Source organism: Podarcis gaigeae, assembly GCF_964106915.1.
Source record: "Podarcis gaigeae genome assembly, chromosome: W".
Classification (NCBI taxonomy): Eukaryota; Metazoa; Chordata; class Lepidosauria; order Squamata; family Lacertidae; genus Podarcis; species Podarcis gaigeae.
Window position 1 is genome coordinate 2,649,739 of NC_139695.1, and position 25,605 is coordinate 2,675,343.

Genomic DNA, 25,605 nt, shown 5'->3' on the forward strand with positions numbered 1-25,605 from the left:
TTCATTCTCCATCTAAGTACTCTAGCCTCTTTACCCTTTAACTCTAAATATACTGGGTTATGATCCGATATAGTCTGTGGGAGAATTTCAGATTTGATTACGTTCTGTATCAATTCCTTAGTGATCCAAATACCATCTATTCTCCCCCAACTCTGATTAGGATTTGAGAAGAAAGTATATTGTTTTACAGTAGGGTTTTTGAATTTCCACACGTCAATTAGTCCCATATTATCAACCAAATCAAAAAAATTCCGCGGTAACTTGCCTTCCTTAATCTCTTGTTTTCTTGTTGATCTATCCAGGTTTGGTGACACCACCCCATTAAAGTCACCCATCACTATCATTTTTTGATCCATCCACTCTGTTAACTTAATACCTAATTCAGAGAAAAAGACTGCTTTTCTGTCATTAGGTGCGTATAGTCCGACGACAATAATCTTTACTCCTTGAAACATAATCTGTACTACAATCATTCTCCCTTGTTCATCTTTATACAGTAATTTTGGATCAAGTTTTTCCTTTATATATAGGACCACTCCTCGTTTCTTAACTCTATCTGAAGCCACAAAATCCAATCCTAATCTCTTATTGCTTAAAATTCTCTTATGCTTTCTTATTACGTGAGTCTCTTGTAGGCAAATTAAGTCGAGGTTCTTTTTTAGTAAAATATGTGCAATCTGGTTCCTTTTATTTTTGTTGTTGAGTCCGTTCACGTTCCAAATCAGAACTTTTAGAGCCATCACTTGTATGCAAATAACAAGTCTAGATTAAATCTACTGTTTTTTATCGTCTATCTCTTCTCCTTCCCTCTCTTCTCCTGAATTTGTCTCCCTCTCTCCTTCTCCACTCTCTCCGCCTCCGTCCCCACTCCCCGATCGCTCACCCTCCTCCCCCCCCCACCATCTTTCCGAGTTCTTTCTCATATCTTCTTGCAATTTTTTCTAATTCTGAAGAGTTGGACAGTTTGTAAAGAAAGTCTTAGGTAGTTTTCCTTCTTTGTTTATTCCTTTTCTTAATCTGTCCATTTCCAATGAAACCACTCCGTTCATATCTCCCATTATTATAATTTTCTGATCCATATAATCAAATAACTTTTCTTCCAAAGTTTTGTAAAAATCAGTCTTGTTTCCATTAGGTGCGTAGATCCCGACAATTATCAAATTTTCACCTTGCCATTTGATCCGGACTGCTATGATTCTTCCTTCTTCATCTTTGAAAATTTGTTGAGATTTGATTTTGTTTTTTATGTATAGAACTACCCCTCTTTTTTTCTCTTTGTCTGAAGATACAAATTCATTCCCTAGCCTTTTATTAATCAAAAATTTTCTATGTTTCCTTGCCACGTGTGTTTCTTGTAAACATATAATGTCCAAATTTTTCTTTTTCAAAAATTGTTCAATTTTATTTCGTTTTTTCTTATCATTCATCCCATTAATTTCCAATTCCATAATTTTAACGCCATGGTAGATTCAAATTAAATAAATTTAGTTTGATTTCCTTATAACCTATCTATCTCTTCTCCTCCTCCTCCTCCTCCTTCTTCTTCAGACTTCTTTCCGTTCTCGTCTTCTTCTTCCCCCAATTCTGACTCTTCCTTGGATCCTGCTCCTCCTTCTGCACCTTTGACTTCTTCTTCTCCCACTTTTAATTCCTTGTACCTTCTCGTGAATTTCCCTGTTTCTTCTGGGCTTGTCAATCTGTGCTTCTTACTTTTGTAAAAGAACGAGATTCCCTCTGGGAATTCCCATTTGAAATCAATTTTGTTTTTCTTAAGAATCTGCACCAGTGGCTTATATGGGTCTCTTCGTTTCAACAGTCTTATTGGTATATCTTTAAAAATGATTATGTAATTTCCATCTATGTATAATCTTTTCTCTCTATTCTTCTGTAATATCAGGTTTCTCATCTCTCTATCCTTAAACGTAATTAAACAGTCTCCTGGAAATTTCCTTGCTTTACTTGTTCTTACTCTCATTCTAAATGCATTTTGTACTTTTTTGCAACTTCTTCTACTGGTAGCTCCAACCACTGCGCAATTTCCATTATCAATCTCTCTTTAATATTTTCATTCTGTATTTCCGGCACAGATCTCAGCCTCAGGTTCACTTCCCTCTGTCTCAACTCATTCATAGCAATCACATATTTAATTTCTTCCTGTGATTTATTTATTTCCAACACCTCCACCTTGATCCTCTCTTCCTCTCGTTTCACCTCCCTCATTTCCAATTTTGTCCTCTTCATCCCCTCCTCCAATGATTGAATTCTCTTAGATACCTCTCTTATTTGCCCTTTCAGTTCATTAACTGTCTCATCAATTTTTTTATCCATTTTCCCGATTTTACTATCCACTTGTTCTAATTTTGTTTCCAAATTCTTTTCACTTTGTTTAATTTCTGCAAACATTTTCAATATTTTTGCTTTAAAATCTGCTTCTTGCTTAGATGCTCTCCTATCTGTCAGTGTCCCCCCCCTCCATCCCTTTCTTCTGTTGGTGTGTCATTTCTGACAAAATCTCACTAGCCTCTATAACCACTCTCCCCAATCCTTCACAAAAATACAATACAATACGAAATTTAGTTAATATAATTTAAACTAACAGTTTTCAGTTTTTGATTTATGCTATAGTGCTTTCCAAAAGAAGAAAAGGTAAAATAAAGTTGAATGATATTAAAAAGATGATGAAGAAAGGGAAGGAGAGGGCAGTATCTTTTGTGAGAAGGAGTGCCCAGAGAGGTGAGTTTATTTTCCCCCCTTTGGTAACTTCAAAAAGTAGAAAAAAGTAGAAAACCAAATCTAAAACCAAGGCCGAAGTAGAAAACAATCTTCTTGCCCCCAATCGGGCTAATCCTCAGTTAGGCTCTTTTCCTAAACGTCCTCCTGCGCCCTTTATAATCCAAATAAAATTATAATCCAAATAATTCGAGTTGTAATCCGAATAAATTGTCCAAATGTAGTTATTTTCCCAAAAATTCAAGTTATAATCCAAATAACTTCAATTTATGTCCTCTAATTTCAAATCAAAAATTGGTTCTAGATTATCCATTTGATATTCCAAAGGGTATTTAAGTGTCTGAGAGGATAAACCAATATAATTCCAGAGGGAGCGCTCCACAGAAACCCAGTATAGAAGGAGCAGAAAATCAAATTTTCCTTCCACTTAAAAACACTCCACTAGCAAGGAAAAATCATAGAAAAAAAACAAGTTGTAATATCTCATTCCATCCACTAGGGAACCAAAGTCTAAATTTAGATGGCATAGATCTAAAGTTTCAAATACTTATCAAACTCAATTAATTTGAGATTTCCCAATTTCAAATTGTGCCAGATTTTAGTTTTTTAAACTCTTAAAAATCAATATCAATCAAAAAAAGAAAGTGGAAAAGTGTATTAATTCTTCTCTGCTACTGCAGCCTTTCTATTAACGATTAGCAATGGAGTCAGAAACTCTCCTTCTAGTGCAGTTCTTTGTCTTTAAAAGTGAAAGTGGGAAAACACTTCACTCCTCATGCATCCTCCGCTACATCAAAGACCTCTGTTTGCCACTGTAATAACTTTCTGTTCCCCCTTTTTACTTTAATAATCACCTGTTTCTTTGTAACTGTTAAAGTCACTTTTATACTTTCTAACTTTACTTCTAAAAGTTTAGAGAGAAACGGAAACAATAGCTGCTAGCGGCAACTCACATTTATTTTCCAGCTCTGCTTGCGATTCCAGATGACAGCTGAACTCCTTTTTATTCTTTTTATTTACGGAACCTTCCTCAATACCACATTGTCCAAATTGTAGTAATATTGGGTCCGAATTTCTTAAATTTGAGAGCGGAGGGCTGTTCATTGCAAGCTCGGGGCTTCGCTATTCGGCCATAGCAATGGTTTCCGATAGCCCGCTATCCCGTTCCGCCGTACTCTTTGCCCCTTTTCGGGGTTACCTGACGGCCGGGAGGGTAGCTTTAGGCACTGCCGGGAACCTGACTCTCTGGACACCCTCCAGAGGCTTGATAGGGGGGGTTATTTTGCCCTATCACCCCCCTTTTTTGACTGAAATACCCGGGATTCCTCTCGCGGAAAAATCCCTAGCTTGCGACGGGCTCGCGCTCCACCGGAAGTCCGTGTGACATGTTTGTTATCAGCCCAAATTAATCATAGGTGTTTGGGTTTCATCTCAATAGAAAGAGGACGAATAAGCTTGGATTGTTCTTTCGGTGTTCATTCACCCTAACCCTAAACCTAACCCTAACCCTAGCAAAGCGAAGTGTAATAAGCCTAAACCAAGCCAAGAGGTTCTTTTGGCATCTAGCCACATAGAAAGAAGAATGTTGGATTTCGCTTATTTCAAGTCGTGTTCTTTGGTGTTAATGCACATTGACCCAGAAATCGCAAAGTGTGTGTAATGAGACCAAAATAACACAACACCGTCTTTTCGCTTCCATATGCGTAGAAAGACGACGAATAAGCTTTGATTGGGATTATTTCAATTCGCGTGGTGTTTTTTGGGTGTGCACCAGAATCACCCCCAACCAAAGCAAAAAGGTGTTTTGGGTTTCATCTACATAAAAAGAAGAAGATAAAGCTCTGATTGGGCTTATTTCAAATTGGTGTTTTTGGGGTTAGAATGCACATTCACCCAAAAATCGCAGAGTGACATGTTTGTTATCAGCCCAAATCAAGCATAGGTGTTTGGGTTCCATCTCAGTAGAAAGAGGACGAATAAGCTTGGATTGTTCTTTCGGTGTTCATTCACCCACAAATAGCAAAGCGAAGTGTAATAAGCCTAAACCAAGCCAAACAGGTAGTTTTGGGTTCCAGTTACATATAGAAAGAAGAATCTTGGATTTCGCTTATTTCAAGTCATGTTCTTTGCTATTAATGCACATTGACCCAGAAATTGCAGTGTGTGTAATGAGACCAAAATAACGCAACACCGTCTTTTCGCTTCCATATGCGTAGAAAGACGACAAATAAGCTTTGATTGGGCTTATTTCACTCTCAGAGGAAACAGAACTGTTTTCAGGTGGGAATTCCCCCAAGGCCTATCTTTTACCTTCAAAGGGAGAAAGTTTAAAATAAGATCAGTGGAAGATAAAGAAATTTTTTTTGAGAGAGCACGGAGAAGACCTGCAAAAAGAAGCTGAAGAAGAGCCAAGAGCATTAAAACCAGGAATACTAGACATAGTATCACTACCTTTGGGATTGGACAACTTAGAGAAAGTGACACCACCGACAGAACAAGAACAAGTAGTGGGTGCAGTTGGAGGAAAAGCAAAATAATTACACCATGTCTCTGCAACTATTAAGTTGGAATATTCATGGCTTTAATTCCCCGGAGAAAAGGGAAAAAGTCTTTCATTTATTGAAAAAGGAACAATTGGACTTGATTTGCTTACAGGAAAGACATGTGGTAAGGCTACATAGGAAAGTATTGATTAATAAAAGATTGGGTCAAGAGTTTATTTCATCGGACAAGGTCAAAAAAAGAGTAGTAATTTATGCAAAAGAGAGCCTTTCACCGAAATTTATCTTTAAAGATGACCAAGGAAGATTTGTGGCAATTGAAATTCAAACACAAGGAGAGAAATTTTTGATAGTAGGAGTTTATGCACCAAATGAGGGGAAATCTGAATTTTTTAAGAAGTTGCATGAGACATTGTTGGACTATATGGATTACAACATTATTATGATGGGAGATATGAATGGAGTGGTATCTACAAATATGGATAAGTCACAAAGACAGGTAGTCACCAAAGATGGCAGACTACCAAAAACTTTTTTTGAGATGACAGACAATATGGACTTGATTGGCATTTGGAGAACAAAGAATCCCTTGGGTAGAGAGGGAACTTTCTTCTCTGAAGCCAAAATGACATGGACAAGAATTGACCAAATCTGGATAACTAGAGGACTGGCTCCCAAGATTCGAAAAGCAGAAATTTGTCCTAAAACTTGCTCCGACCATAATGCTGTGAGAATGGAGATGAAACTAACACCAACTGGTTCCTTTAGATGGAGGATGAATGACACCTTGTTTAGAGATGCAGAGGTTACCAAGAAGGCCCAAAAAACCTTGAGAGACTATTTTGAGATAAATATGAACACTGCCATTGAAAAAAGAGTAATCTGGGATGCAAGCAAAGCGGTTATGAGGGGGTTTCTAATCCAACAGAATGCAATAAAGAAGAGAACTCAAAATGAGAAAAAAGACAAAATTTTGGAGAAAATAAAAGAGGGAGAGAGGATAGCTGAGTTCCTGACCAAAATACTTTCCAAGTTCTGGAACTTAGAAGAAAAAGACTTTAAAATTGTATCAGCTTTCAGGCTTGGAAGACTTACAAAGAAAGATAAACCCAGAGACTGTTTGATAACATTGAGATCAAAGGAGGAAAGGGACAAGATTCTGGGCCTGCATTACGGAAAATCACTGGTTATTTTGGACAAAAGAATTGAAATTTACAAGGACATTCCTAAACAACTTTTGGATCTTAGATCTGAGTATTTGGAACTAGCAAGACTGCTGAGGAGCAACTCAATCATCTTCAGGTGGGACTTTCCTCAAGGACTATCTTTTACTTTCAGAGGGAAGAAGATTAAAATTAGAACATTGGAAGATAGAGATAAATTTCTAAACGTGTACGGAGAGGACCTTCAAAAAGGACTTGAATTACCCTCAGGGCCTGGAGCACCAGAGGCACCGGCACCCTTGGATTCTGAAGACCCAGCGAACAAGGTACCACCCCCAGAAAAATAACCAGATTTATTCAGGATGTCTCTGCAACTGTTGAGTTGGAACATAAATGGCTGTAATATTCCGGAAAAAAGGAGGAAAATTTTTCATATATTAAAAAAGGAACAATTGGACATTATTTGCCTACAAGAAACACATGTGACTAGGCTCCATAGAAAAGTTTTAATAAACAAAAGACTTGGTCAGGAATTTATATCTTCAGACACAGTAAAGAAGAGAGGCGTGGTGATCTATGCAAAAGAGAGCCTGTCACCTAAATTTCTATTCAAAGATGAACATGGAAGAATTTTGGCAATCGAAATACAACACCAAGGAGAGAAGATTCTGTTATTAGGAATTTATGCACCAAATGAAGGAAAATCGGAATTTTATAAGAAGTTGCATGAGACTATGCTGGAGTATCTGGACTATGACAACATCATTATGATGGGAGATATGAATGGAGTCGTATCAACTTACATGGATAAGTCACAAAGCCAAAATGTTACGAAAGATGGCAGACTACCAAAGACCTTTTTTGAAATGACAGACAATATGGACTGGATTGACATTTGGAGAACGAAGAACCCCTTGGGAAAAGAAGGAACATTCTTCTCTGAAGCCCAGCTGACTTGGACAAGAATCGACCAAATATGGATAACTAGAGGTCTGGCACCCAAGGTCAGGAAAGTGGAAATCTGCCCAAAGACCTGCTCCGACCATAATGCACTGAAAATGGACATGACACTATTACCAACCGGTTCCTTTAGATGGAAGATGAATGACAATTTGTTTAGAGATCAGGAGATTATTAAGAAGGCCCAAAAAGTTTTGAAGGACTACTTCGAGATAAACATGAACACTACGGTGGAAAAAAGAATCATTTGGGACGCAAGCAAAGCCGTGATGAGGGGGTTCTTGATACAACAGAATGCTGTAAAGAAAAGAACACAAAATGAGAGGAAAGACAAGATCTTGGAGAAAATTAAAGAGTTAGAGAAGAAGTTAAGATCGAATCCGAAGTCACAGCCGACTCTGAGAGAAATTAAACTCCATCAGGCACAATATTCTAAACTGATGAACCAGGAAATAGAGTGGAAGATCAAATTAATGAAACAAAAAACCTTTGAATCGGCAAACAAATGTGGGAAACTGCTGGCTTGGCAGTTGAAGAAGAGACAAAAGTTAAATATAGTCACAAACCTGGAAATTGAAGGAAGAAACATTCAGAACCCCGTGGAGATTAGAAAGTGTTTTCAGAAATATTTCAAAAAAATATACACTCAAGGGCCGCAGGATGAGGTTGAGATTAAACAATTTTTGGAAAAAAATGGACTTAAAAAACTGTCACAAGAAAATAGATTACTCCTGAACAGCAAAATAACACGACAAGAGATCGAACAAGCCATTCAGAACATGAAATTGGGCAAATCTCCAGGGCCAGACGGCCTGACCTCCAAGTATTATAAGACATTAAGAGATTATTTGATACAACCATTGATGGAGGTCAGTAATGAAATTATGGAAGGAAAGAAGGCACCGGAATCGTGGAAGGAAGCTTTCATCACATTGATACCAAAATCGGAAATTGAGAAGACACAACTCAAGAACTATCGTCCCATCTCCCTTTTAAATGTGGATTACAAAATATTTGCAGATATCCTGGCAAGCAGACTTAAAAGAGTTTTAAATGAAGTAATTCATAAAGACCAGGCAGGCTTTCTCCCAGGTAGACATATGTTTGCTAACACAAGGAACATCATTGACATTCTGGAACTTTTGCAAACAAACATGTCAGGGAACTGCCATCGGAGGGACAGGTGGTGGAGAGGCTCCAGGAGAATAGGAGAGACTCTACAGCAGAAGAAGGAACCAGTAGGGGGAGAGCAGGAGTTCCAGCGGAAAGGGAATCGGGGGAGAGGCTCTGGGATACTTCTAGTGAGAACAGTGAGGAGGTAACAAGACCCCCTTTAGCAACCCCCACCCCTCGCCGGAAGCTGTCACGCAGAGAGTCCAGGAGGCGCATGTCCGTCAAACAACTTTTATGTTGGAGTAAGTTCCGTAGACGCCCACTGTCGGATTCTACCAGCGACTGACGGAGTCATGCTTTGGGGGCTCCGTTAGTGCCTAGGTTTGGGTGACCAGCCAAACCCCAGAGGGATCAAGCTTTTACGCACAAGCAGCTCATTATCCCATCACAAAACATAAACACAAAAGCAGTGTTAATTTTTATAGATGCGGAGAAGGCCTTTGATAATATCTCTTGGAAATTTATGAAGGGAAATTTAAAAGAAATGGGAGTGGGACGGGGTTTTGAGAATGGGATTGATGCAATATACTCAGAACAGAAGGCAAAATTGATAGTTAACAATGTGGTTACAGAAGAGTTTAAAATTGAAAAAGGTACACGACAAGGCTGCCCGATTTCCCCTCTGTTATTTATTTCGGTCCTGGAGGTGCTCTTGAATAGGATTAGAGGGGACCGGTTGGTGCAAGGGATTCAGGTCGGAGCGAAACAATATAAACTTAAAGCTTTTGCAGATGACCTAGTCTTGACTTTGCAGGAGCCAGAATCTAGTACAAAAAGAGTATTACAACTGATTCAAGACTTTGGTCGGGTGGCGGGATTCAAACTAAATAAACAGAAAACCAAGGTGTTGGGGAAAAACTTGACAGATACAGAGTCAGAACGGTTTCAGAGAGAAACAGAACTAACTGTGGTTAAAAAAGTAAAGTACCTAGGGGTAAACATAACAGCAAAAAATCTGAGTCTATTTAAGGATAATTATGAAAAATGTTGGTCTGAAATTAAGAGAGACTTGGACAGTTGGACAAAATTTAAGCTTTCTTTGTTAGGCCGAATTGCTGCTATTAAGATGAATGTATTGCCAAAGATGTTGTTTTTGTTTCAAACATTGCAAATTGTGGACAAGACGGAGTGTTTCCGGAAGTGGCAGAGAGATATCTCTAAATTTGTCTGGCAGGGCAAAAAGCCCAGAATTAAGTTTAAGATATTAACTGACGCGAAAGAAAGAGGGGGCTTCGCCCTGCCAGACTTAAAACTGTACTATGAAGCTGCAGCTTTCTGCTGGCTAAAAGACTGGCTACTTCTTGAAGACACTGATGTGTTGGACTTGGAAGGTTTTAACAATTGCTTTTGGCTGGCATGCATACTTATGGTATGACAAAGTCAAGATCAATAAGGCCTTTAAGAACCATATTGTCAGGAAAGCAGTATTTAATATCTGGACAAAATACAAAGACTTATTGGAAAACAAAACTCCGAGGTGGCTGTCCCCTCTGGAAGCCAAGGCCCGAAAAAGACCCAATATGGAGGCCAAATGGCCAAAATATTGGGAAATATTAGAAAAAGACGGTGACAATTGGAAATTGCAGAGTTTGGAGAAAATGGAGGGTAAAGTGCGAGACTGGTTACATTACGCCCAGATTAAAGAAGTTTTTAAAAATGACAAAAAACTAGGGTTCCAGGAGGAGAAATCAAAGTTGGAGACAGAATTGTTAGAACCAAAGACTAAGGTACTATCAAGAATGTATAACTTGCTGTTAAAATGGAACACACAAGACGAAATGGTTAAATCTGCTATGATAAAGTGGGCACAGGATATTGGGCATAACATTATGTTTGAGGACTGGGAAAGGTTGTGGACCACTGGGCTGAACTTCACTGCATGTAATGCTTTGAAGGAAAATGTTATGAAAATGATATACAGATGGTACATGACCCCAGTTAAACTTGCCAAAATATACCATTCGTCTGATAATAAATGTTGGAAATGTAAAGAAAATGAAGGAACATTCTTTCACCTCTGGTGGACTTGCCCTAAAGTGAAGGCCTTCTGGGAAATGATATATAATGAGTTGAAAAAGGTATTTAAGTATACCTTCACTAAGAAACCAGAGGCCTTCCTCCTGGGTATTGTCGGCCAGAAGGTGTTAAAGAAGGACCGAACATTTTTTATGTATGCAACAACAGCAGCAAGGATACTCATTGCCAAGAATTGGAAGACTCAAGATCTACCCACACTGGAAGAATGGCAGATGCAGCTGATAGACTATATGCAACTGGCAGAGATGACCGGCAGAATCCGAGACCTGGGAGAAGAAAGGATTGAAGAAGATTGGAAGAAATTTAAAATTTACTTATAAAAATATTGTAATTTGATTGAATGTTAAGAAGGATGCTTGATCATAAATAATTGGCCACCACTAAACTAGATTGGAATTAGATGATAAGTGAGATTAAAAGACAAACCCTTTGGGAGAACTACTAGATTATATTTAAACGAGTGGATATAAGATTGTAAACAAGATGATAATTTGCTTGGAAAAACTTTTTAACAATGTAAGTGGGAGCAGGAGACGTGAGGAAGTCCAAACAAGTTATGAAATTTTGTGTGTGATATAAGCAATGTTGTTTGTTACTTATGCTTTTCTCTTATAAAAATCTTAATAAATATTTATATATATAAAAAAAAAGAGGGAGAGAGGAAATTGAGAGCGAAACCAAAGTCACAAGAGATTCTGAGAGAAATAAAGTTATACCAAGTTCAATATATGAAAATGATGAACCAGGAAATAGAATGGAAAATCAAACAGATGAGACAAAGGACATTTGAATCGGCTAACAAATGTGGGAAATTGCTAGCTTGGCAAATGAAAAAAAGACAAAAACTCAACACTATTACCAATTTGGAAGTGGAAGGAAAGAATATACAGAATCCAGTGGAAATTAGAAAATGTTTCCAGAGGTATTTTAAACAGTTATATACACAAGGGCCACAGAAAGAAACTGATATAAATCAATTCCTAAAAACAAATGGATTACAAAAAATCTCTCAAGAAAATAAGTTAATGCTGAATTATAAAATAACAGAACAGGAGGTGGAAGGTGCCATCCAGAATATGCAGTTGGGCAAATCTCCAGGGCCGGATGGCTTAACCTCAAAATATTATAGATCTTTGAAAGATTGTATAATTCAACCACTAAAGGAGGTCTGCAATGAAATTTTGGAGGGGGGGAAAGCGCCAGAGTCGTGGAAGGAAGCCTATATTACACTTATACCGAAAACTGAGTCTGAAAAGACACAACTTAAGAACTACCGCCCCATATCCCTGCTTAACGTGGATTACAAAATTTTTGCAGATATTTTGGCTAAAAGACTAAAAAAAGTATTAGTGGAGGAGATACATAAAGACCAAGCTGGCTTTCTCCTGGGTAGACACTTGTCTGACAACACGAGAAATATAATTAACATTTTAGAGAAGCTGCAAGTGAACATTAATATGGTCAAACTTGAAGCTTTCCTTGTTTGGTCGAATTGCTGTTATAAAGATGAATGTATTGCCAAGAATGTTATTTTTGTTTCAATCGTTGCAAATTCTGGACAAAATGGACTGTTTCAAGAAGTGGCAGAGAGATATTTCTAGATTTATCTGGCAGGGCAAGAAGCCCAGAATAAAATTTAAAATATTAACTGATGCAAAGGATAGAGGTGGATTTGCCCTGCCAGACCTTAAACTCTATTATGAATCAGCAGCATTTTGCTGGCTGAAAGAATGGCTGCTTCTTGAGAACACAGACATTTTGGATTTAGAAGGTTTTAATAACGTCTTTATAGAGACGCAGGTGGCGCTGTGGGTTAAAGCCTCAGCGCCTAGGACTTGCCGATCGAAAGGTCGGCGGTTCGAATCCCTGCGGCGGGGTGCGCTCCCGCTGCTCGGTCCCAGCGCCTGCCAACCTAGCAGTTCGAAAGCACCTCCAGGTGCAAGTAGATAAATAGGGACCGCTTACCAGCGGGAAGGTAAACGGCGTTTCCGTGTGCGGCTCTGGCTCGCCAGAGCAGCGATGTCACGCTGGCCACGTGACCCGGAAGTGTCTCCGGACAGCGCTGGCCCCTGGCCTCTTAAGTGAGATGGGCGCACAACCCCAGAGTCTGTCAAGACTGGCCCGTACGGGCAGGGGTACCTTTACCTTTACCTTTAATAACGTCTTTGGGTGGCATACATATCTGTGGTATGACAAGGTTAAAGCACATAAAGCATTTAAAAACCATATTGTCAGAAGAGCATTGTTTAATGTCTGGACAAGATATAAAGATTTACTTGAAAACAAAACCCCAAGGTGGCTATCACCGATGGAAGCAAAGGCTCAGAAAAAGCTCAATATGGAGGCCAAATGGCCTAAATATTGGGAAATTTTGGAACAGGAAGGTGACAAATTGAAATTGCAGAGTTTTGAGAAATTAAAAGATAAAGTGCGAGACTGGCTTCATTACTATCAAATAAGGGAGGCTTACAATTTGGACAGAAAAATTGGCTTCCAGGTGGAAAAATCAAAATTGGAAACAGAACTGTTAGATCCCAAAACTAAGATATTATCAAGAATGTATAACTTGCTGTTGAAATGGAATACTGCTATGGTTAAATGGGCACAAGATGTTGGACATAATATAATGTTTGCTGACTGGGAACAGTTGTGGACCACCGGTATGAAATTCACGGCTTGTAATGCCTTAAGAGAGAATATTATGAAAATGATATGCAGGTGGTACATGACACCAGTCAAGCTTGCAAAAATATATCATTTGCCCGATAATAAGTGTTGGAAATGTAAAGAGAATGAAGGTACATTCTTTCACCTTTGGTGGACGTGCCCAAGGATTAAGGCTTTCTGGAAGATGATCTATAATGAAATGAAAAAGGTATTTAAATATACCTTCCTGAAGAAACCAGAGGCCTTTCTCCTGGGCATGGTCAGCCAATTGGTGCCAAAGAAGGACAGAACTTTCTTTATGTATGCTACAACAGCAGCAAAAATACTCATCGCAAAGTATTGGAAGACACAAGATCTACCCACCCTGGAAGAATGGCAGATGAAAGTGATAGACTATATGGAACTGGTGGAAATGACTGGCAGAATCCGGCACCAGGGAGAAGAGTTGGTGGAAGAAGACTGGAAGAAATTCAAAGACTATTTGCAGAAACATTGTAAAATTAATGAATGTTAAAATGATGTTGGATTGAAATGAAGCGGTCTTAGCAACAAGGTTAAAAAGAATATGTAAAAATGGATTGATAATGGATGAAAATATAAAGTTATAATATGTTAAGATATAGAATTAAGATAAAAACAAAGAGGGTAAGGATTTGCTGAATTAACCATGTGAAATGGAATACAAAAAAGGGAGGTGTGAGGAGGTCAGGGAACCAAGTAAATGGAATATAAGATATGAAAAGATTGATTTGTTTTTAACTGTTTTCTATTTATTTATTTCTGTATTTTGCATTTTTTCTATGTATTTTTGTACTTTTTTCTTTTTCTTTTTTCTTTTTTTTATTCTGTAAATTCTTTCTCTTTGTAAAACTTTAATAATTATCTTTTTAAAAAATATGATTGGGCTTATTTCAATTCTCGTGGTGTTTTTTGGGTGTGCACTAGAATCACCCCCAACCAAAGCAAAAAGGTGTTTTGGGTTCCATCTACATAAAAAGAAGATGATAAAGCTCTGATTGGGCTTATTTCAAATTGGTGTTTTGGGGGGTTAGAATGCACATTCACCCAAAAATCGCAGAGTGACATGTTTGTTATCAGCCCAAATCAAGCATAGGTGTTTTGGTTCCATCTCAATAGAAAGAGGACAAATAAGCTTGGATTGTTCTTTCGTTGGTCATTCACCCTAACCCTAACCCTAACCCTAACCCTTTCCCTATCCCTAGCAAAGCGAAGTGTAAAAAGCCTAAACAAAATAGGTGTTTGGGTTCCATCTCAATAGAAAGAGGACGAATAAGCTTGGATTGTTCTTTCGGTGTTCATTCACCCTAACCCTAACCCTAGGAAAGCGAAGTCTAATAAGTCTAAACAAAGCCAAACAGGATTTTTTGGGTTCCAGCTACATAGAAAGAAGAATCTTGGATTTCGCTTATTTCAAGTCATGTTCTTTGGTATTAATGCACATGATGATGATGATGATGTACCGCATCCATTTGTAGATGCCTCAGCCACTCTGATGATTTAATTTGCAAGGCTGTAAGACAGCATCTTAAAAAGTAGAGACAGCACCTTGCCAACAAAGGTCCGAATAGTAAAAGCTGAAGGTCTGAATAGTAAAAGCTATGGTTTTCCCAGTAGTGATGTATGGAAGTGAGAGCTGGACCATAAAGCTGGACCATGGTTTTATCCTTTCTTCCATTTTATTTCTTAACTCCTTTTAGTGCTTCATTTTGTTGTTTTAATTTAATGTTTTATCTCATTGTTTTATTCTCCTAATTCCCCTAAACTGAGACTGCATGAAGCTGGGCTGGGCTGAGCACTTTGCTAGGCAGAGCCAAACACAAGGTCAAGCCAAAGTTTACAAGATACTAGTTATAAATTAAAGAAGAGAAACATCTTGATTATCAGAACTGTTGATGAGCGAGCCCAGGTGGCAGCTGCAGAGAGTCTCCAAAATGCTCCCTTCTACTGGATGGCACTGACGCCGGACTCGTAAATTCAAGGCCGCCACATTTGGAGATAATTGATTTCTGAAAGCTGCCAACGAATAATCATAATTATTATGGTACTTACTAGAAAGAACTGCAAAGATCTGGGAATCATGCCAGATTCGTTACTCAGCTTCCCAGAACCCCGAAGGAGACAGAGCAAAATCACACATTATTTTCTCCAAAAGGAGGAGAGTAAGAGGGAGCTGATTGAGTTAATTCTAAATGAGGCCATTCCTCCTCCTTCCACTGTTCTGGACTGGTCAACTCATCTTAAAGGGCTCTGACAAGATTCCGAAAATATTAACTACCCAACAAGCCTGGCTCAAGAACTGGCCTTAGCTGAGAAATCCTATAAGGCAAATATAACTGATATAACAACCCAGAGGCCACCTTCTGAGCTTGGAAAAAACCGACTGGTTACTTCCAAATGTACTCAAACAGAGGAGAGAGACGGCTATCTTCAGGACCAGTTCCACTTGATGTGCACGGACCCTCCAGCATGAAAAAAATTCTAGCAGTAACAAATGGGCTACTTCTGACTCTAGTGGAAAATTTTACACCTCAAGAAAGAGGCACAGAGCCAAATGACACTGACCAAATGTGCAACCTACCCGAACCAGCACATATGAATCACCCAGTAACCAGCAAGAAGTCACAAAGACAAACCAGAAGCAAAAAAAGAAGAGAAAGAAAAGCAAAAATATCAAAACACTAAGGAAATCAAAGATAACCCATTGCACTCGCAAAAAACAATGGCAGAAACTTTACAACCTACTTCCACCATCCTCTACACCAGGCTTAAATAAATCTGCCCCATGGGGCATTAAAGATAAAGGCAAAGTTGGGATTAAACAAGGCAAAACCCCAGTTAACACCTGAGGAGGAAATCATGAATCAGAGCCCTGAAACAAACGTAATAACAGAAGTAACATCTCAGAGCCCTGGAAGGAAACCAGTTAGAAATACGGGTATTAAAGAGGACGTGGCCCACAATATTGATGGTGACATACTACAGGACTGGCAAGTTCCAATCTAGAAAAAAGGTTGGAACCTGATACTAATCCCTCAAAAACTTGTATATGTTAACTACCCAAAACTGAAGGGCTTCCTCTCACAGATAGATCGCATATTGCATTTCCTGAACATCCTGAATGATATGTTACCAGGAGTAGTAAAGCCAAACGATATTGTTTCTATAGAGTACTTACATTATGATGGTTACTCTGTACGAGCAATGATCACCTTTCGAGATCAAAATTTGGCCAAACTTATTCACAGATCAAGACATTTATTCTTAAAGGAAAGGATAGCAATACTAAGATTCTTTGAAAATAGGGTACCATTGACTCTTTGATGCCAAGTGTGATAAGCCAATGGTAGAAGAGGACCAGGAAAAACCCAAAAAGGAGAGCCAACTCCAAAAGGTCTGGTCTGATCATCATAAACAAGAGACCCCAAAATTAAAAAGGAAAAGCATACCCTTACATGATTTGCAATGCCCTGTGAGCGAGCAAAAGGACAATTTCTCTACAGAAGAAAACACTCTAATAAGTCAATTCAGGTCATTTCCATCCTCAATCCAAGCTGAAATTCTAGAAAGACATTAAGAAACAGACTGGCTGGGAAAGACGCATATAATGATTCCAAGGAGGATGACCTGAAAAAGGGCCAGATTTCCTCCAAAATGATTAATACACAGGAATATAACTCAGCAGATTGTTATCCACATAACCTCCAGGTAAAGGCAGAGATAAACCCGCCTTTAATTATGAAAGCACAACACATAAGGGAGGGCAGTATATCGCCCCCTAAAAGGAAAACCACCCCCAAGGAGATCTCTCTGGGCTTTTGAACTAAAATGAGATATCTAGATGAGGAGGAACTAGGTCTCAACCAGACAGAACATCCTCCGGAGAAGGCCTCGCAAAACAAAGGTCCTATGACTACTAATGTGAGCATCTTACATCCACCGTCCGAAATCACTGAATGCCTGGGCAGCTCTCCATATAAGGATACCACCAGAACAAATGACAGTCAGTTGCCACAAAAAATGGAAAACTCCAAAAGTTATCCGGAAGACAACTGGCAAAGAAGAAGAAGAAGAGTTTGGATTTGATATCCCGCTTTATCACTACCCTAAGGAGTCTCAAAGCGGCTAACAATCTCCTTTCCCTTCCTCCCCCACAACAAACACTCTGTGAGGTGAGTGGGGCTGAGAGACTTCAAAGAAGCGTGACTAGCCCAAGGTCACCCAGCAGCTGCATTTTTGGCAATTAAATCCTGCTGTCCAGTCAGCGCTTCCCTGCATAGCTCTGCTGCTGGGGCTTGAGGCTGACCTGGGCAGGAAAACAGAGTTGCAGCGGTCCTGCCGTCCGTGTGAGATAGAGGGATAAATCAAGTCCAGAGACAGTTCGTTGCTATCTCTAAAAGCGTTTATTTACACAGCAATAAATCCATCAGAACTTTCCGACATCTCTCCGTGCTAAAAGCACACACAGTCTCTCTCCTGCTTCTTTCAGTCAAATGTGAAAGCAACTCTCACAGACAAAGCCTGTGACGTACGGCCCTGCGTCAGGCCACTCCCCAGATACAGGACACCAAGGAGTTTTAACCCTGTAAACTCCAAACTCCACAGCCCCTCTTGTCCTGCATCTGGGAAATAAGCAACAATGCTCAGCCCAAACACAGACCTTCACAGAACTCCTCGTGCTTCTGGAAGGTTAACGGTTTCGTGAAACCATCAGCGAGGTTCTTGGTTGAGGGACAGTATTTTAGAGCAACTAGCCCCTCACGAACGCTCTGACACACATTCTGAAAACGTATGTCCAGATGTTTGGTCCTGGCCTTGAATTGCCCCGTCTCGGCCAATTTGAGACACAGTTGATTGTCTTCGTGCACTACGATGGGCAGACAATGTTCCCCACAGAGTTCCTGGACCAAACACGCATAGAACTCCAGCTCTCTGCAAACCTCAGATAGCACACTGAACTCAGGTTCAGTAGATGAAAACGCTATGAGACTTTGCTTCCGGGACCTCCACCCAACTACCGAGTTCCCAAACTTCACCACTAGGCCTGACACTGATTTGCGGTCCTCAAGATTAGCCCAATCTGAATCCACCCAAGCAGTCAGCTTGACACCACCCTCAGCTGACATCTTGAGGCAAAAGTCTTTGGTATCTTGCAGGTAACGTAGCACCAGTTTAATACCATTCCAGGCCTGCACACTAGGACTTGAAGCCTCTCTACTGAGCAGATTGACAGCAAACGCTATGTCTGGTCTGCTCCACTGTGACAGATACAGCAGACTACCCAGAGCTGACTGAAAGAGTTCAGTATTTTCGAACACAGCGTGTTCTACTTGCTGACATTCTTTCACGTATCCAACTTCCATGGGTGTTCTGCAACCTGCACACTCAGACATCCTGAACTTCTCAAGCAACTGTTCAATCTTACCTTTCTGGCTGAGCAAAAAGCTTCCATCTCTTGCTCTCGTGACCCTACGCCTAGATATGACTTGACATCTCCAAGCTGCTTGAGCTTGAACCGTTTTCCAAGCTCCCTAGCAAACTCCTCCACTTGTTTACCTGTCTGTGCCATGATCAAGATATCATCAACAAAAATCTGAGCAGCCTGCTGCATCTTACCTGAACCTTTAAGGTAAAGACAGCTGTCCGCAACACTTCTCCTGAAACCTAGCTTTTCTAAGGCTTCATTCAGACACATGTTCCAATTTCTGGCAGATTGGCATAATCCATAGATGGATTTGTGCAACCGCCACATGATGCCTGGCACACTGACTCCAAACCCTGGAGGAGGAAGCATGTACAACTCCTCCTGGAGGTCTGAGTTCAGCTAGGCAACATCCACATCAAAATGGTTCACCTTCCAACCTCTCTGTGCAGCAACTGCTAAAAGCGTCCTCAGAGTCTCGGCCCTCAAGGTCGGTGAATAGACCTCCATGAAGTGGACACCCTTCTTCTGTGTGAATCCTCAGGCTACTAATCTAGCTTTATACTGTGGTTCTCCAGCTTCTGTGGGTTTAAGACGGTAAACCCACCTGCAACTCACAGCGTGCTTGCCAGCCGGCAATTGTGTGAGTGAGAACACACCAAGAGACTCCATTGAGTTCATCTCCTTCTGCATCGCCTCACGCCATTTGCTAGCTTCTTCCTGAGGCAACTTCTGAACATCCTCAAAGGATTCAGGTTCACATCTAGCCACACCTACCCAGACGCTAGTGGCTTCATACCTTTCCGGTGACTTTCCCTTGGTTGACCTTGCTGACCTCCTCAGCGTGAACTTGGAACTGCGCCTGATTCACTTGGGCCAGCCACACCATCCCCCGTGTCAATTATCCACTTCAAGATTTATCCACTGTCAATTATCCACTTCAAGATTTGTTGGCTCCTTTTAGGACTCTGTTATGCTGCCATTGCAGATAGTCCCTTATCAGCACCTGCTCCCCCTCTGGATTGTTGATTCTTGTAGTTCTCACGTCGTCTTCCCCTGTAGCTCCGGAAACTGGCCTTGGACTGTTGAAATTCCTGTTGCTTTTCTGGACACTTTGCTATCAAATGAAACCTGCTGCCACATCGAAAACATGACTTGCTGGCCATAGCAGACACTTGTGAGGCTTTCTTACAGCTCTGCCTGCTAGTTCCCCCACGCTGGGAATTATCTGAACATCCAACCCTTGGGGTATTTGAATTATCAATACGTTTTCAATGATGTTGATATTCTTGCTCACACAATCTACCAGTCACATAATTCATATTCAGCTGGTCCTCTGGCAAAACTTGTAAAGTTAGTACTAAGTTTTCAAACCCTGCATGCAGGCTGCTAAGCAGAGTATAAACTTTAATATTTTCAGGAAAATTCACACCTAGAGATGACAGTTGGTTGAAATACTCAGTCATCTGTGACGTGTATTCAACCACACTATCCCCTGGCTTCAGTTTCAACTCATACAAAGCACGTATAATGTTCACCTTCTCTCCGGGCGTGGCTCTATGGTGAATTCGCCTAAGAGCTTCCCAAATTTCAAATGCAGACCTTAAATTTTCCACATGAGGTAATTGGGAATCGTCTATCGATACCATCAACATGCATCTAGCTTTAGTGTCCATTTTATCATGTTCCCTGTTCTGAGCATGTGCAGCAGCCTGTTGCTCTGCTGTGGCATCTGCTGCAACAGCCACAAACGGCTTTTGCCTCTGGACATAGTCAGCCCACACTTCTTTGGCTTCCAACCAGACTTGAGCCCTCTTAGACCACTGCACGTAATTAGCAGAGTTCAACTTTGTAAAGGGAACCTGGAAATTTTCCACTGCCATTCTTGGGGTCTGCTGCTACTCCCTTTGTGTGCCCTTGCTTCTCTTTCCCCTTGGGATTTGTTTTACTCACTTTTCAGATGCCTCCAGCCTCCTCTGAAGCCTTTTAAACTTTTCCCCTCCGTCTCTTCACTAGCAACCTACCACCGTCCTCTGTTTTTATTAACAAAACAAAAACACAACGGGAGGTCAAGCTAGCCTTTTGCAGCTAATGAAGCTGTAAATCTTCACTTACACAGCTCTCTCAACTTTCTGCAGCCTCCCAGTTCCTTTAAGAGCTGGATTTACGACCAAGCCGGTCTTCTCTCATCCGAAAGCTGCTTTCACTTTCTCTGCACACAATACAGCTGTAGAAACATAGAAGGATCCATAACCTAAGAGAGTCTGTGTACTGGTCCAGTAAACGCTTCCACTGCGCAACCAGCAACAGTTCTCTTTGCAGAGCATTAATTAAGTCCAGTGCAGAGATTCTTGTTGCAGTACAAGCTTCAGAGTCTCAGCAGCAAAGAAATAACGACACAGGGAAGCCTGTCTTTCCAAAGACAGGTTTATTGCAGAAAGATAACAGAAACACCTCCAGAGCTTTCAGACATTTTTGCTTCACGCCCCACAGGCAGAGAAAACAAACACTCTTTATATACTGAGCAACTTAACAACTTAACGAGCTTGACTACTTAAAGTCACATGACATTGCTAACTTGCCAGCGTCTTAGGTTTCACACCCTAACATTGTTCACCAGCAGAGATCAATCGGCTACCGTCCCAGAGGATTGGGGACTAGCAATCATCATCCCATTACACAAGAAAGGGAGCAGATCGAACCCTGCTAATTACAGGCCAATTAGTCTCCTAAGCATTATCAGTAAACTATATGCTGCCGAATTATGTAATAAACTTGAGGATTGGATGGAGCGAGAACATGTCCTTACAGAAGCACACGCTGGTTTCAGGGCAAACGGGTCAACTTTAGTCCAAGGCCTAGTACTTCAACATCTTGCGGAAAAATATACCTCAAGAAAAGGAGGATCTCTCTACACAGCTTTCATAGACTTTAAATCTGCCTTCGATTTAATATCACGAGATAGGCTTTGGGAAAGACTAAGCGCCTCAAACATAGACAGACGTCTACTGTGCCTCATCCACAGTTTATACGAAAACACCCGGGTACAGGTTAGGTGTGACCGACAGGGCCATTTATCCAAGGAAATCCAAATCTACCATGGTGTTAAACAAGGCTGCATCCTTGCGCCTACTTTATTCAACTTCTATATTAACTCCTTAGTAGGAAACTTGGAGAAAGAAATTGGCTGGTACACCCGTCCCGATTCTCTTATATGCGTTTGACGCAGTTCTAATTTCCTTCTCCTGTGTAGGCCTAAGAAAACTTCTAAGATCTTTCACTGTTTATTGTAATGCCGAACATTTAACAATTAACTATAGCAAATCCAAAGTTATGGTGTTCTCTAAAAAAAGAATGAGACACAAATGGAGAATTGACAATCGACCTATTGAACAGGTAAAGGTAAAGGGACCCCTGACCATTAGGTCCAGTCATGACCGACTCTGGGGTTGTGGCGCTCATATCGCTTTATTGGCCAAGGGAACTGGTCATGTGGCCAGCAGGACAAACCTGCCTCTGGCGAACCAAAGCAGCGCATGGAAATGCCGTTTACCTTCCCACCGGAGCAGTACCTATTTATCTACTTGCACTTTGACGTGCTTTCGAACTGCTAGGTTGGCAGGAGCAGGGACCGAGCAACAGGAGCTCACGGGGATTCGAACCGCCGACCTTCTGATCTGATTGAACAGGTTTCATCTTTTAAATACCTGGGTATAACTTTCCAGGAAAAGGGTTTGTGGCATTGTCAGGTTAAAAATACTATTGCTGTCAGGGAACTGGGGGCTGAGAAGGGGGAAAAGCTGGGGAAATACAGAGAGAAGCCTCCGATCTTAAGCAGCTGCACCTTGTCAGAGGGGGAGGATGATGAAGGGTTGTCAGGAAGCAATGAATCAGGGAGGGGGGAGCAACTTCCGGGGTTTAGCTCTTCACGTAAAAGAGGAAGGAAGAGGGGAGGGCTCCGGAAATGGTTATGCTGGAGAAAACGAAAGGAGGGGTCAGTCTCGGCAACTGAGACCGAATGAGCCGGACATGCTTTTGAGAGCTCTGTAGTGTAAATAGTAAAATGGACCTTATAAATCCTGGAAAGCTGGCTGGAGTCCCGGGCTTTTATCTCTTCTAGCACCCACCAATCATCCCTGACAATTGCAAATGCCCAAAGATCTACCAAAGCTATTATAAGGTTTTTCTATGGAAAAGGGGGCCAATATATTCCAGCAGCCTCCCAGGTCTTTGCTGCAAAAATATTAACACAACTGACATATGGCTCTCAGATCTGCAGCTTCTTAAACCTTGCTTCCTTAGAATCATTCCAAACTAAGTTCTAACTTTTTTTTTTAAAAAAAAAATATGATATTTATTAAGAGTTTAGAGATTACAGAAATGGGAAAAAGAAAACAAACAGCAAAAAAATTAACAACATATACATTACAATATATAAAAATAGATTAAAAAAATTAAAAAAATAAAAATAGAAAGAAAAATACAGCAATAACAGTAAAAAATAAAAAATAAAACACACATCCAATATTCCATCTCTTTGTCTTTCATTTACTTGTTTCATCGACCTCCTCACACCTCCCTTTTTGTATTCTAGTTTAATTATTTGTTTCAGCAAATTCTTTCCATCTTTCTCAATTTTTATTAGATAATTTAACTTAACTGTCTAACCTATCAATTAACTCAGCAAATCCTTTTAATCTTTCACAATATTCTGTTATTCAATTTACCTTAATTTATTTTAACCTTATCTTACGAAGAAATACCTTAAATCCTAGAACTTAATACTTATTTATACATAACTCCTAATATCATTTCTACTAAAGCCAAATGATTTCATTCCACCATTTTTCCTAATTCCCAAAATAAATTTTACCCTAATTCCCAAAATAATTTTTTAAAGTTTTCTTCCAATCTTCATCCAACGTTTCTTCTTCCTGGTCTCGGGTTATGTCAGACCTTACTGTCCATTCCATCTAGTCCATCAACCTGGTAGTCTTATGTCCGAGGCTCTTAAGTCTTTTCCATGTCCCTTCTGCGGTTCTTCTTCCTGTTTATACCAGCACTTTGCCTTGTCTTTTGTTGGTCTTTTTCTTAATTTCTTTCCTTTCTCATTGAGGAGTAGGTCTCGGGGAAACTCCAACCCAAAAATATCTCCATCTCCCTTCAACAGATCAGCCCATTCCCTACAGTCCCATTCCCCACAGTCATCCGGGTAGTCCAGAAATTATTTAAATGCATGTTTCAAAGTCCCTCCAAAATTAAGGACCCCCACAACTCCAGACCCCCCCCCGGCCCACTCCAGGTTCAATCTTCAAAAACATCAGCTTATGCTCCTGCAGGGCCTCGGTTCTATCCATTTGTGTTGCTTGAGGTTCAGCAGCAACCTCCTCCATTATCTTCTGCATTTGCACTTGCCCTGTCAAAACAGGTTCCTGAGTTGAGTCCTGAGTGGTTTCTATATATGTATTCACTGTTTGTCCAAAATTTTGAACTGCAACAGTCATCAAATTCATCTTCTCATGCATCTGCTCTAGCAAAGTGTTTGTCTTGCAAAAAGCAAGCACCAAAACTTCTTCTATATCCATTTTTGTTCAAGGTCAGAGTCTGGTCTCACGATCCTAATCTCCACAGCTGTGAAATCCCCAGAATGACTCCAGCAACGATTTAACAAGCTCCCTCTAGAGGCAACAATTTCCATTTGTATCCATCTTTTGAAGGCAAGTCCAGCAAAAGAAAGTTACTTTCATTTTTCAAATTTTTGTTTCTTTTAAATGCAAAAGGTAACTTTGGAATCAATTTGTTTCTCTTCTTTAACTATCTGTCAAAAAACATTCCATTCACAGTTGATGGGCTTCCCCAAAAGTTTCTGTCTCTGACACCCCGTTCCCAGGTTTGAGACGGTGGAAATTTATCTCTCTTTACTCTCTCTCCGCAGGCTTAAACAATCAAAATTCCCCCTCTTTTCCCTTGCTTCCAAGAGGGGTTTTGATGGTTAAAGATGAAGGAAATTTAGGTCTTTATATACAACTTTCCAGACTTTGGCTTGCACAATTTTTACTTCAGTCTATATACAAAAAGCGGAAGGCGGACTTCCTGTTTAGACCTTCCCGCTTCAATGCCAAATTAAAGTGTTTCTTAATCCAATTTTCCGTTCTACTCACGGGTACTTGTTTAGAGTCCAATTGTCCACAGGAAAAAGTCAGCGCTCTCTGGCAACGGCTGTGCGGCTTCACTCCGTAAAATTAGCGCTGCTCACCCCACGTCGCTTCAGATCCCCGAAAAAGGGGTTTCCCTGCGAGTAGGGGAGGCGCTCCTGGTGTCAGGCGAATCCCACGTTTCCAGGCTTCCTCCGGCTGGGATTTTTAAGGAGTCTCCGCCTTCGCCGCGGCGGCAAGACCCGATTTTCACGGAGCGGGTTCCTCTGAATCAGAGGAATTCCGCCATTGCCGATGGCGCTAACAAGGAATTCCCCAAACTAAGTTCTATCGCTGCCTGCTAGGGATCCCTTCTTGTGTGTCTAACATAGCTGTCCACCTGGAGGTCAGGCAAATCCCTGTTAGCGCTCAGATATGGATTCTGAAGATCCATTATTGGTTAAAACCTATCTTTTTCCCTGTTGGGTTGGCACCCTTAACCCTACTGGATTCCTACCAATCTAAATGGAAAGCTACACTGCATGAAAAGCTAAGAGGCTTGGGGTTTTCCCCACAGGCTCTGATAGCTGTAGGTTATGCGAAAGCTGGAGCAATAATCCACCAATGAACTTGGGATGTGGAACTGCAATGCCACGTGAGTGAGATGAATAAACACCCAGCAATAAAAGATAATGGGAGAGGATTTACCCTGGCAAATTGTTTGTCAAAATTACAAATACCTAAATACAGATGGTCATTCACCTTCGCTAGATTCAACGTGCTGCGATCTGCCTTATTGC

General features: G+C 40.5%; 1 protein-coding gene and 1 long non-coding RNA gene across 2 annotated transcripts in view; one reads left to right on the forward strand and one right to left on the reverse strand.

Moving 5' to 3' along the window:
* The window catches only part of LOC310836009, a 257,489-nt gene that overhangs the window by 200,468 nt on the left and 31,416 nt on the right, over positions 1 to 25,605 (reverse strand). The gene's annotated exons all lie outside the window — the stretch shown is intronic.
* Positions 11,223 to 25,605, forward strand: part of LOC310836030 (uncharacterized protein) — a gene marked incomplete at its 3' end in the record, with an annotated part of 38,984 nt that continues 24,601 nt past the window's right edge. Inside the window, exon 1 of the mRNA XM_083720958.1 lies at positions 11,223 to 11,626. The remainder of the gene's footprint in view (positions 11,627 to 25,605) is intronic.